At 48.3% G+C, this 12,694-nt stretch overlaps 1 protein-coding gene across 3 annotated transcripts in view; it reads right to left on the minus strand.

Annotated features, from left to right (window-relative positions):
• Positions 1-12,694, minus strand: part of KBTBD11 (kelch repeat and BTB domain containing 11) — a 54,989-nt gene continuing 42,295 nt past the window's right edge. For all 3 annotated transcript variants that reach the window (XM_064369787.1, XM_064369786.1, XM_064369785.1), the window contains 2 exons: positions 3,086-3,237; positions 1-1,213 (listed from right to left, as the gene is read on the minus strand). The gene's annotated coding sequence lies outside the window, so the exon portion shown is untranslated. The remainder of the gene's footprint in view (positions 1,214-3,085; positions 3,238-12,694) is intronic.

Below are 12,694 nucleotides of genomic sequence, written 5' to 3' on the forward strand. Positions count from 1 at the left end.
TGGAGTGCAGATCAGAGCACGTCCCCCACACCCCTGAGAGTCACTCATGGTATGTTGTTGTTGTTGAGATGGAGTCTCGCTCTGTCACCCAGGCTGGAGTGTAGTGTCGCGATCTCGGCTCACTGCAACCTCCGCCTCCCAGGTTCAAGCGATTCTCTTGCCCCAGCCTCCCAAGTAGCTGGGACTACAGGCGTCCACCACCACGCCCAGCTACTTTTTGCATTTTTAGTAGAGATGGGGTTTCACCATGTTGGCCAGACTGGTCTTGAACTCCTGATCTCAGGTGATCCACCTGCCTCGGCCTCCCAAAGTGTTGGGATTACAGGCGTGAGCCACTGTGCCCGGCCACCACTCGTGTTTTAACAAGCAGCAGACGTACCGTGTGAAGCCCTGCATGGCCTGGCTTCCACCCCACCCTCCATGATGTTCTGCACGTCAGTGGAGCTAAGCTCCTTGCTCCCCCAGCCCCCGCCCCACGCAGGCTCTTTCCCAGTCTTCAAATTCCACACACGCGGTCCTGCTCCCTGTCTCAAACTTCAGCAGAAGCACTGATACTTCAGATGCCTTTTCTGACCCCAGTTGAGTTAACTCTCCCTTGTGGCATGTTTGCTAAGAGCGGTGTTTCCCTCCATTACGTCTGCAGCGTGGTTCACGGCAGGGCTGACTGGCCAGCCTGTGTCACCCACTGGACCATGAGCACCGGGGGTTCCTCTGACCAGGGAGGTCCCAGGACCTCACTCAAAGCCCCGCACACAAAATGCAGTCAACAAACATTTGCTTACTAGACAAACAAACCAAATAAACTAGCTAACCTGTCTCCTGTAGTAGCAGCAAGACATTAAGTAGTGATAAAACTGATATCCTTCCCAAACCAAGGCAATTAGATTGCTTGGAGTTTGGGCATTACTCAGCATCTCTGTAATATGGTGCAAAGATTTTCCATATTTTGTTAATCAAAACATATCCTAGGAGACCTGGCAGCAGGCCATTGCTATGTGCCAGGCAGATACCATACGTGCAGCTGCTTACATAACCCCTCTCGTACTATCCATCCACGCGGTGGGGGCTACCGTGGCTACCCCCGGGGCATGAGGAACACAAAGCCCAGCTCAGGGCGGTCAGAAGTTTCCTCTCCAACCAGCAAGGCTCGTCAGGACGTGGTAGGGATGGAAATGCTCTCAGTGGACAGGAGACCCAGCGAGTCCACGGAGACCTAATGCATGAAAGGAGAGGAAAGTCTGAGACATCGGTCATTTATCATTTGTCTAGGCAACCACAGTTTCCTAAATCTTGATGAAATTCAGGGTTAAATGTGATTCCTAATGCAACTCGTGGCTGTGTTTTAAAGCTGTGCAAACTGCCGGTCTGCTGAGTCAGTGCCCTAAGACAGGAGGTCTTTCTCTTACGTTGTCTGTGCCAGATGACCAAAGTTCATGCAGCGATGATGGCTGGCCTAGATTTGTACCTTCGCTCTGACTAAAACAGCGCCTTGCACATTGTGGAAGCTCAATAAATCCATTTTCATTCAGTGGAAAAGCGTGGCTTTCGTCCTGTGGCGATTACTGACGGGTTTCTATCTTCAGAGGTGGTGACATGTGGCCCCCCGCTATTGGGGAGTTTATCTCCAAACGGCATTCTGTAATCACACCAAGGCTGGGCCAGGCCCCATCTGGCCAAACTGCCCTGAGCCTGTTGTCAAGGGCACTGGCGCTGGGCCTGGTTTTCTGTTTGCTAATCTGTTGTTGAAGGTTCGTGCCCTGTGGAAAACCTCTTCACCCATCTGAGGCCCTGGCTCCCTCATCCGTAAGGCAAGCATGGAATAGATGAGCCTCTCTAAGCCCCAATGCACTATGGTTTCGATCCTGAATGATTGTGCTGGGGAAGGGAGCCTTAACACGCACGAACACGATGACCAGCTGCCCAGCTCAGAGCAGGATCCAGGAAACGGGACCCAGAGCACAGCGAGCCATGCCCAGGGAGGATTCCATTCTGAAAGTGCTTGAAGGCTTAGCAATCACAAACAATGCAATCAAGCCGTGTGTTCCTAAGAGTGGTTGTAATAAAACAAACAAAGATGTGAGGCATGACAACCATTCCCTGGCTGTCAGGGCCACCCAGTCCTGTGAGGAGCAGGATCTGAGTCACATGCCCGAGGGCTCCAGAGGGGGCCAGGAGGGCAGACACCAGGATAGGCCAGCCCCAGAGACATCCCAGACCTGGGCAGAGCAGTGGAAATCATCCCCAGACCCAATGCCTCACTCCACCCTGCGAATGTGGAAACGGAGGCCCAGACTGGTTTAAAAATGAGAAACAAAAAGCAGGGGTCACATTGCTGTGCATTGAAAGGGTTTGGACTAAAATTTAAATATCTTGATGTCTGTCTAGGCTTTGTGATGTTACCTCCAGGACAGGAAGGGGATGCAGAAAGCCAGGTGGAGGCTCAGGTAGGGCCAGAGCCCTGGTGGAGGCCCAGGTGGGGCCAGAGCCCAGGTGGAGGCCGAGGTGGAGCCAGAGCCCAGGTGGAGGCCCAGGTGAGGCCAGAGTCCATTTCTGCAGGTGATGCGAGCCAGACCCCTCCTCAGGTAGCTGACAGTCCCGACTTCCGCACTGCCAGTCAGGCTCTGTGGCACTGGTGGGGACACATCCAACATCAGTTTCTCAGGCCAAAAGCGTTTTAAACACATGAAAGTCAGAAATGGCCATGTGAATCCAGTGTCCTGTCTTTAATATTTCACTTCACCATTGCGTCATGGAGGCCTCATTCCTGGGTAAACATTAACTGAAATGGGAGGACCCTGGGACTGGAGGGAGACGGCATCTGCCCATAGCTGGGAGTTTGGCTGGGGCCAGGCTGCAAACACCACCACCAGCAGCACCAGCAAGTTTTCCTAGGGGGCTGGATTCTGTGCTACCTGAAGTCAAGAGCGTGCCTAGAGTTCACCTATGGCTGGTCCTGGTGCCAGTGAGCCTTCAGACTCAGCTGTGTTGGCAACCGCACCTGCTCAGATTGACCTGGCACAGCAGGGTTGCAGCTGAAGGAAGCCTTCTTCTCAGGGTTCAGCACAGGTCCGGGACTAACACTCACCGCCTTCCTCCGGCAGCTAAGCTTTTGGACTCCCCTCTGGTTTGGAAGGGCATCAGCACTGACGAGCCGGTCCTTCTTCGGGGTCCTCACTCAGTCTCTAGCCCCTTCAGCTCTGGTGGGGGCTGCGTCCTCGCCAGCTGCATTCACTAGCTCTGTGACATTGGACAAGGCACCAGACAAATGAAAGGGGGTGAAAATGAAGGAGTTAGACAAAGGCATCTCTGAGATCCATCTCTTCCCCAAATCCCACGATCCTGCTACAATTAGGAACCATACAACTTGTCACCCAAACTGAGACTATGTAAGAGTGAAACGGTTAATAAACACTGCGGGACAATGGGCACACACCTACCGATGTGCTAATTATTATTACTGTGTTATTTTTTGAGACGGAGGTTCACTCTGTTGCCCAGGCTGGAGTGCAGTGGTGCGATCTCGGTTCACTGCAACCTCCGCCTCCTGAGTTCAAGCAATTCTCCTGCCTCAGCCTGCCAAGTAGCTGGGATTACAGGCACACACCACCACGCCCAGCTAATTTTTTGTATTTTCAGTAGAGACCGGTTTTCACCATATTGGCCAGGCTGGTCTTAAACTCCTGACCTCAGGTGATCCTCCTGCCCTGGTCTCCCAAAGTGCTGGGATTACAGGTGTGAGCCACCATGCCCGGCCTGCATTAATTATTAATATAATCAGCACAGTCAAAACAACTAACACTCAGGTGTGGAAGTAGTTGATATTTTACATTTTTCAGAAAACTCTATGCGTTTAGGAGATATTCCATAGAAAATGAAATACTGGAAGGCAGTTACTCCCTCTGATAATATTTTTTTCTCCAAAAGACCATTATGTTTCCTTCTAGATTGATTAACAGCTGAGTAATATTCAGGTTTTTCCTGTTTTCACCAAGAGCTCTGTACTTGATTATTTTCTTCTGTAGACAGGTGGTGTTTTGACAGAATCGCCTCACTAAACGTGGGCTTCTCATTGCCATTCTCCTTTAAACATTTCTTACCAGAGACTTCCCCACTTGTAAAGGACTCCAAGAAAAAATGCACAGATAATACATCAGTGATTAAAATATCCTAAATTAATAGAGAAGTTTTTTACATAAAATTTTAATCTCGCTCAATTATATATAAAACTGCACATACTTGTGCTTATGGCCTAAAAGTACTCAATTATTCATAAATTAAAAGATGACCTTCTTGAGTTAAATTATGGGATGATTTCAGAAAATTGAGCAAATAATTTTCAAAAGCATACATAAATGAGAGTTGATTTCTACCCCTGGAGAGGCAGAAACTGTCTCATTCTTTTTTATTGTTAAAAACTGTCTCTGGGAACTGACAGATAATACACATTCTATAAATATTTCTTTCTTTTTTTTTTTTTTTCCAGACAGGGTCTTGCGCTGTCGCCCAGGCTTATGTTCAGTGGTGCCACCTCAGCTCACTGCACGTCCGCCTCCTGAGTTCAAGCAATTCTCCCACCTGCCCAGGCTTATGTTCAGTGGTGCCACCTCAGCTCACTGCACGTCCGCCTCCTGAGTTCAAGCAATTCTCCCACCTCAGCCTCCCAAGTAACTGGGATTACAGGCACGCACCACCAAGACCCAGCCTAGCTCCAGCTAATTTTTTTTTGAGACGGAGTCTTTCTCTGTTGCTCAGGCAGGACTGCAGTGGCACAATCTCGGCTCACTGCAACCTCCACACCCCAGATTCAAGTGATTCTCCTGCCTCAGCCTCTTGAGTAGCTGGGATTATAGGCACATGCCACAGCACCCAGCTAATTTTTGTATTTTTAATAGAGACAGGGTTTCACCATGTTGGTCAGGCTGGTCTCGAACTCCTGACCTCGTGATCCACCCATCTCAGCATGAGTCACCGCACCTGGCCAATTTTTCTATTTTTCGTAGAGACCGGGTTTTGCCATGTTGGGCAGTCTGGTCTGGAACTCCTGACCTCAAGTGGTCTGCCTGCCTCGGCCTTCCAAAGTCTGGGATTACAGGTGTGCCCAGACAATATTTCTTGACGTGGATCTTTCAAAGAAAATAAAAAACTCAGTTAAGAGATGGAGGTCAAGTCAGGAATGAAACCTGTGCTAATTCTGTAAAACGTAGAGGTAAGCGTCAACCATTACCTTTTCGGATGTACAGATGAAGTGATGTTAATTTATTGAAAATAAACAATATATAAGCATGTATAATCATATGACTCAAATCATTCTGTTTTTTAAATTCACTGTTACACATTATCATCATTTGCACATGATCAAATACTATTCCTTTAGATTAAAGCTTAAACTTTTGGTCTCAGAATCTCTGTACCCTGAAAAATTACAGATTTTTTAAAAAACCATATTTAGGTAGGTTTTATCTACTTATATTGACCACATTTGATATTTTATATTTTTATAATATTTAGTTATTAATTCATTTTAAAATAATAATGATTCCATTATAGGTTAACACAAAGAAGTTTCTTAAGAAACAATTTTTTGAAACAAAAAATCAGCAGAGTGAAAGTATTTAATATTCTTTGCAAATCTCTTTAATGTTTGGCTTAAGAAAAGACAGCTGGATAGGCACTTTTGCATTTAATCTGCTGCGATTCCATTTTCGATTGAAATACATGAAGAAAATCTGTGTCAAGTAGCTATGTAGTTGAAGAAGAGAGGATAATTTTAGTAGTCTTTTTAGATAATTGTCAATAGCCTTTTTCACTACTCTAAAAATCTAACTTCTTAGAGATTAGTTGCAATGTGGATCTGAGATTGCACTAATGAATTTTTCACAGTGTTATATTAAAATATTTTCATCCCTCTTGCACTTTGAAGGGATCTTTTACCATTTATGAGTTTGTAACATCATGCATTGGTCATTTGGAAAATAATAGTTCAGAGTCATGCAGATATTCCAAATTTCATTATACCGCTGTAGGATACATGCACATTGTTAACACAGCCCTGATCTCATCCGTATTATCAAAATAGTTTTCACGTCCTGGATTCCATAGGAGGGTGTTAGAGGTGTCCAGGCATCTCTGGAACAAACTTTGAGAAGGGGCCCTCGGCTTTGGGAAGTCTCGCCGGTGAGGTAGCGACTCTCCGCCACTAGAGGGAGCGCCACACCGTCCGAACGGTCTTCTTTTCTGTGGGAAAAACCTAGCAACAGCTGTTCCTTTAAGAAGAAATTCAGAGGCATTTTACGGAAGAAAGAAGAACATTAAAAATGTAAATAACATTACACTCATAATCTTTTGCAATGTTGAACAAAAAGTTGTATTAATCCTAATTTGGCTCTAGCTAGTCATAGTAATGGTATCCAACCAACAACATATGCATAGGTAATGACAAGTTAGTTATTTATAGCAATGCTTATATTGAAAGTAAGTTTTGAAAACCTGGAAGGGGGTATGAAAAGAGAGAAGACTACAAATGTATGTATTGCCACTGAACTATACACTTAAAATGGTAAAGATGATAAATTATATGTGTATTTTATCTCAATAAAAAAATTAAGAGATACAGATAGAGACAGAGATATCTATCTATAGAGATCTCTGTCTACTCCACATAATATATTATATATCTATCCGCACATCGTGATGGTTAATTTTTATGTGTCAGCTTGGCTGGGCCACTGTGCTCAAATGTTTGATCATCATTATTCCTGACATCGCCATGATGGCATTTTTAGGTGTGATTAGCATTTCCATCTATGGGCTTTGGGTCGAGCAAATTGCCCTCCACAGTGTGGGTGGCCTCGCCCACCCAGCTGAAGGCCTTCAGACGAAAAGCCTGACCTCCTAGGATTCTGCCAGGCGGCCTGAGGACTCAACTGCAACTCTTTCCTGGACCTCCAGCCTACCCTGCACCCCCATAATTACATGAGCCATTCCTTAAGATAAATCTCCCATTAGGCCAGGTTTTTATGCTGGGTTTTGTGTTTTACATCCTGTTGGTTCTGTTTCTCTGGGGAATCCTGACGTGCACACAAACATACATGCACGTACACACAAATACACAGCACACATGCATTCAGGCACACATGAATATACAACACACACAAACATGCAGGCAGGCACACACAAATACACAACACACAAACATGCATGCACACGTAAATACACAACACACAAACTTGAATGCATGCACTCACGAATACACAACATGCACACAGAAACATGCATGCGCACACATATACATAACACACACAAACCTGCATGCATGTACACACAAATACACAGCACACACACAAACATGCATGCATGGACACACAAATACATAACAGACACAAACTTCCATGCATGCACAAACACACAACACACACAAACTTGCGTGCATGCACACACACAACACACACACAAACTTGCATGCACAATGCTGAGCGTTGAGCACACGCTTCAAGTCCTTTGTGTTCCAACTGAGTGAAAAGTGTTCAGTGCCGCCTGCTTCCTCCCCCATTTCTCCACCATGCCCAGCTCTGACTATTCTCCTAAGAAGGTTCCACTGTGGCTGGGTGCATGCAGAGGGCTTTTTGCTTGCTTTTAGTTTATCCCATAGGCTATTGTTAGAAGTCTTGCTTCTCAGTCCCAAATGTTTATCTGTCATAGATAAATCATAACATATACCATAGAGCATACGGCGCGTTCCTGTGAAATGCGAGAAGAGCAAACGCTGAAGAGGGCTGTTGGCCATCGATGATCCCAAGTCTACATAAAGGTACATTCACAACATTCAAGGAAAGTTCGGAAGAAATTTGCGCAAACTTTTAAGACTTTCATGACACCCTAATAAGACATGCATAATGGCCAGCATCAATGGCAATTTACCGCACTGGGAGGACATATTTATGTTGGAAACAAGAAAATGTTTCTGGGAATGCAGGCAAAGTGAGGCGCAGCTCTAGGGAAGGAGTCAGGAAGCCACAGCCTCCCGTAGAAGCTGCCCACTTGCAGGCAGCCCTTGTGCCGGAATGGCTCTGATGTTTTTTAAAGGGTTGTAAAAACAAAACCACATAAAAATAAAGAATATGTGACAATGACCGATTGGCCCAATATTTACCATGTGGCCCTTTTCAAGAACAGCTTGTGAAGCCCTGGTCTAGATCACCCAAGTTACAGGGTGATTAGGGTGATTTTTCTCCTTTTGTTTTACATGCAAAAAAAAAAAAAAGTTTAATTAAAATAGCAGCTTGGGCCAGGCACAATGACTCATACCTGTAATCCCAGCACTTTGAGAGGCCGAGGCTGGTGGATCACCTGAGGTCAGGAGTTTGAGACCACCAGGCACATGGTGAAATCCCATCCCTACTAAAAATACAAAAAATAGCCAGGCATTGTGGCGGGCACCTGTAATCCCAGCTACTAAGGAGGCTGAGGCAGGAGAATCACTTGAACCTGGGAAGCAGAACATGCAGTGAGCTGAGATAGCACCACTGCACTCCAGCCTGGCAACAAGATTGAAACTCCATCTTAAAAAAAAAATAGCAGCTTGTTTGCCTCAGGCAAAGCAGATACTTAATGAGGAATGGGAATGTCTGGTAGGCATGCACTTGCAAGTTACAATCCCTGCCGAGCCCCCCAGTCTGCTGACTTGTCACTTGGAAAGTGATGATCCTAAACTGGCTACAGAGTGACTCTGCTCTGGGACACCTCTGTTCCCCTCTGAAAAACAGCTTTCCTACTGCCAGTCTGCTTTGAGAGGTGTGGGCAGATTTCAAACTTGGCTCTAAAATCCTGCAGTAACCCTGCAGCTTGACACGGAAAATTTACTGTGCGATGAAGTAAAGCTTCCAATCACACAACGAGTCTGTTAACTCAGCATCAGTGTCACACCTTCACCTTCACAGAGCGCGTGGCATAAAGCCACAGGAACCTCCCCATCCACCTAACAAAGGCAAGGTCCTTCACAAAATAGGGTTTTAAACCAGTAAAGTCATGGCATAGATGAACTTACATTGGAAAGTATAAATAAAAATTTTTAGAGACAGATGCTTCCAAACCATTTGTAAATGTGAGGAAAGAATGCCGTTTTAACTATGCTAATATGTATAAATTCCAAAAGGCTTAAAGCTCCTATTGATCAGTGGAATCTACAGGGCTCACTCATTACAGTGACTTTTTTTTTTTTTTTTTTACAGTTTCACTCTATCGCCCAGGCTGAAGTGCAGTGGTGCAATCACAACTCACTGCAACCTCCATCCCCCAGCTTCAAGCAATTCTCCTGCCTCTGCCTCCCAAGTAGCTGGTATTACAGGCATGCCCCACCCTGCTCAGCTAATTTTTTGGATTTTTAGTTGACACTGGGTTTTGCCATGTTGGCCAGGCTGGTCTTGAACCCCTGCTCTCAAGGAATCCACCTGCCCCAGCCCCCCAAAGTGCTGGGATTACAGGTGTGAGCCACCACACCTGGCCTATAGTGACTATTAACTCATCAAAGTTGAATGTACATGTGGCGCCACAGTAGCTCACATTAAGGAGGGCTTGCAGTATGTCTATGATTAACAGAAACATATGTCTCGTTACGATTTCATTCATCATATGACATGCATTGTGTTTGAAAATAAACATGCATTTCAGTTTTCTAGCAAGCATTTACTGTGTGTGTGCAACTTAAATAGTATACAACGAAAATTTATTTACAACCCCAATTTGGTTTTGGTAGCTGTAATGGAATTTAAAAGTTTACCGTTTCTCTAACTCAGTATCCTGAACGTGTTCTTCACGTTTGGCCCAAAGACGTAATGTCTCCCACTCACCAGCAGATGGTGGTGTTGGACGCAGCACGGGCCTTCGACCTGCGGTTCACGCTGATGGGTGAATTTTGGAGCCGCGGTCTGAATCGCATCACCTCAGAGCTGCAGGCCAGCATTGAGAATTTTGTTCTACCGCTTGTTTTACCGTGAGAATCCAGACCCAGAAATGGCCCTCCTGTAGCTCTGCCTCTCAGAACAGCGCCCCGTGCTCCCCTCTCCTTGGCTCTGACCCAGTCCTCCGTTCTCGCTCCTGGTCTGAGGCCATGGGAAGGCTGCAAGGCCTGTCTCCTCCTCCTCCCTGCGGGGGCTCCATCCCTGCTCAGTTCCCGTGCCCCGAGGCCCCTGCTGCTCCCGTGGAGCCCAGGACCACTCGCCCGATGGCCCTGTCGCTCCTCAAAGCCCCCAGAGCCTCCTCTCCCCTGGCTGCCTCCCATCGGATCTCAAGCACAGCACCCTTCACGCTCTGCTTCCTAGTGTAATTACGATTTGTAATCATTCTCAGTAATTGCTTATGTAACCTCCTCATCAATCAAAACTGATGATTAAAAATATTTACTTTTAAGAAAAATTGATCGATACGCATTCCTCATTATGCTAATTCACCCGTTTACTATTCAGTTGATTTTTAGAGCACCCCAGCCAACCTCGAGCTCCCGAGGTCAGGAACCATTTCTGTCCTTCCCACTCGTGACTCCCCGTGCTTGTGTGGCTGGTGAATCAGCTGAGACACGGGCTCAGGGCTCACACCACAGAGGCTTCACCCTCAAACCACAGTGGCTTCACCCTCTGGGAGCCACCCCCCTTCAGGGAGCAGGGTGGACATGGGTGGCCAGGTCTGGCGGGTGTTTAGGAGCCCAGCCTCTTTCCGACCAGTGGCTTTGCTGTTGGAGCGTGAGAGCGTTCACAGTGACTTGCAGGATGGCTGGAGGGTACCGGCCACCTGCATATCTCAGTGGCCAGGCTGCCATCCATGGCTACACCAGCTGAAAGGGCTGAGCGGGAGCTAAGCCGGGCACTGCACAGCTGTGGAGATGGGAAGTGCCACCGGCAGCCCCCGCAGGAGAAGCCTCAGTGCCCAGCAGGTGGGTGGAGCTGTCAGATGGGAGGAGCTGTGGAGCTGGAGGAAAGGCAGCTCCTTCCGACGGGCCTGGCTGCCTGGCCCACGCATGATTTGCTGTGCCTTTTAAAAATTAGAAGCCCGAGTCCTTTGTCCCACCCCCAGCTGCTGCACAGCAACACGAATGTCTAGCAGCAGAAATGCCGACATCTCACAATGTTGGGTGTGACTTAAAGTGGAGGCCGGAGCAGATAGAGGGAGACCTGGAGCCTGGGCCAGTGTTCCCAGGTCACTCGTGGTCCCTGCCCCGTGCCTTGTGGAAGGCAGGCCCCTCTGCTGCCACTTCTCAGTGGCCCCAAAGAGAAGCACATACACAGGCTCCTCTGTTTCAAGGGTTTATGGGGAAGTGGAGAAAGGGGTCAGGGAGCAGTCAAGAAGCCGACTCTCCACCCTGTCCCTCCACCGGGGCCTCCACTCTTTCTCAAAGAAGGCTCTTAGCACATCACTGCCTTCCGGGGACCTGCTGCTGTGGCCTTGCTCTTCCTCTGGGTCCTGCCCCTGTTGGGAAAGCAGAGCCTCCACCCTGGGCTCAGGGTGGCTTCTTCAATTCCACTCTTCTGGGACCTACAGGCCTCCCATGGGACACCTCCTCCAACCTTGGCTGTGATCAATGCTGACGCCTAGCACTGCCTCAGCAGGAACACAGAGCCCACCAGTGCCAGGTGCAGGAAGGAGCACGGAGCCTGCAGGAGTCAGGTGCAGGAGCACAGAGCCTATGCGTGTCAGGTGCAGGAGCACAGAGCCCATGAGTGCCAGGTGCAGGAGTACGAAGTCTGTAAGTGCTGGGTGCAGGCGCACGGAGCCCACGTGTGCCAGGTGCAGGAGCACGGAGCCCATGAGTGCCAGGTGCAGGAGTACGAAGTCTGTAAGTGCTGGGTGCAGGAGCACGGAGCCCATGAGTGCCAGGTGCAGGAGTACGAAGCCTGTAAGTGCTGGGTGTAGGAGCATGGAGCCCGCATATGTCAGGTGGGCAAGTGCTGCCCTGGCCCTGACCCCCAGGCTGTGGGTGCCAGGCTGTGGCAGATTGTTGTCTAGAGGTAGCCCTGGCTCCACCTACCCTGACACATCCATGGCACTGAGTTGGTTCCTGCTGCTCTGGCCCAGCTGGTCCTTCCAAACCTGCTGGCTGCGCACACAGTGCAGTGCACACTGGGTGAGCCTCGCTGGGCTTCACTGTCTCTCCTCCCTCTCAGCCCACAGGGCATCTCCACAGACGCCCACTCCAGGCCCCCAGCTTCAGCCACGCTTCTCACCCCAAACCTGCCAGGACTGTCCCACCTGCAGCCCCTGGCGTCCCAGTCTCCGTAGGCTCAGCCTCCTCCTCCAGGACACCTTCCCTAGGTCCTCTCAGCCCGGCTCCATCCCAGAATCTGGCGGGCCTCGCAGGCAACTCATGCCTACCGGACCTCACCGATGGGGTCATTTTCTTTTCTTTTTTTTTTAATTGCATTTTAGGTTTTGGGGTACATGTGAAAAACATGCAAGACTGTTGCATAGGTGCATACGTGGCAGTGTGATTTGCTGCCTTCCTCCCCTTCACCTATATGTGGCATTTCTCCCCATGCTATCTCTCCCCAACTCCCCACCCCCCACTGTCCCTCCCCTATTTCGCCCCAACAGACCCCAGTGTATAGTGCTCTCCTCCCTGTGTCCGTGTGTTTCCATTGTTCAACACCCGTCTATGAGTGAGAACATGCGGTGTTTGATTTTGTGTTCTTGTGTCAGTTTGCTGAGA

Source organism: Aotus nancymaae, unplaced genomic scaffold (assembly GCF_030222135.1).
Source record: "Aotus nancymaae isolate 86718 unplaced genomic scaffold, 86718_ANA_hifiasm-v0.15.2.pri h1tg000090l, whole genome shotgun sequence".
Lineage (NCBI taxonomy): Eukaryota > Metazoa > Chordata > Mammalia > Primates > Aotidae > Aotus > Aotus nancymaae.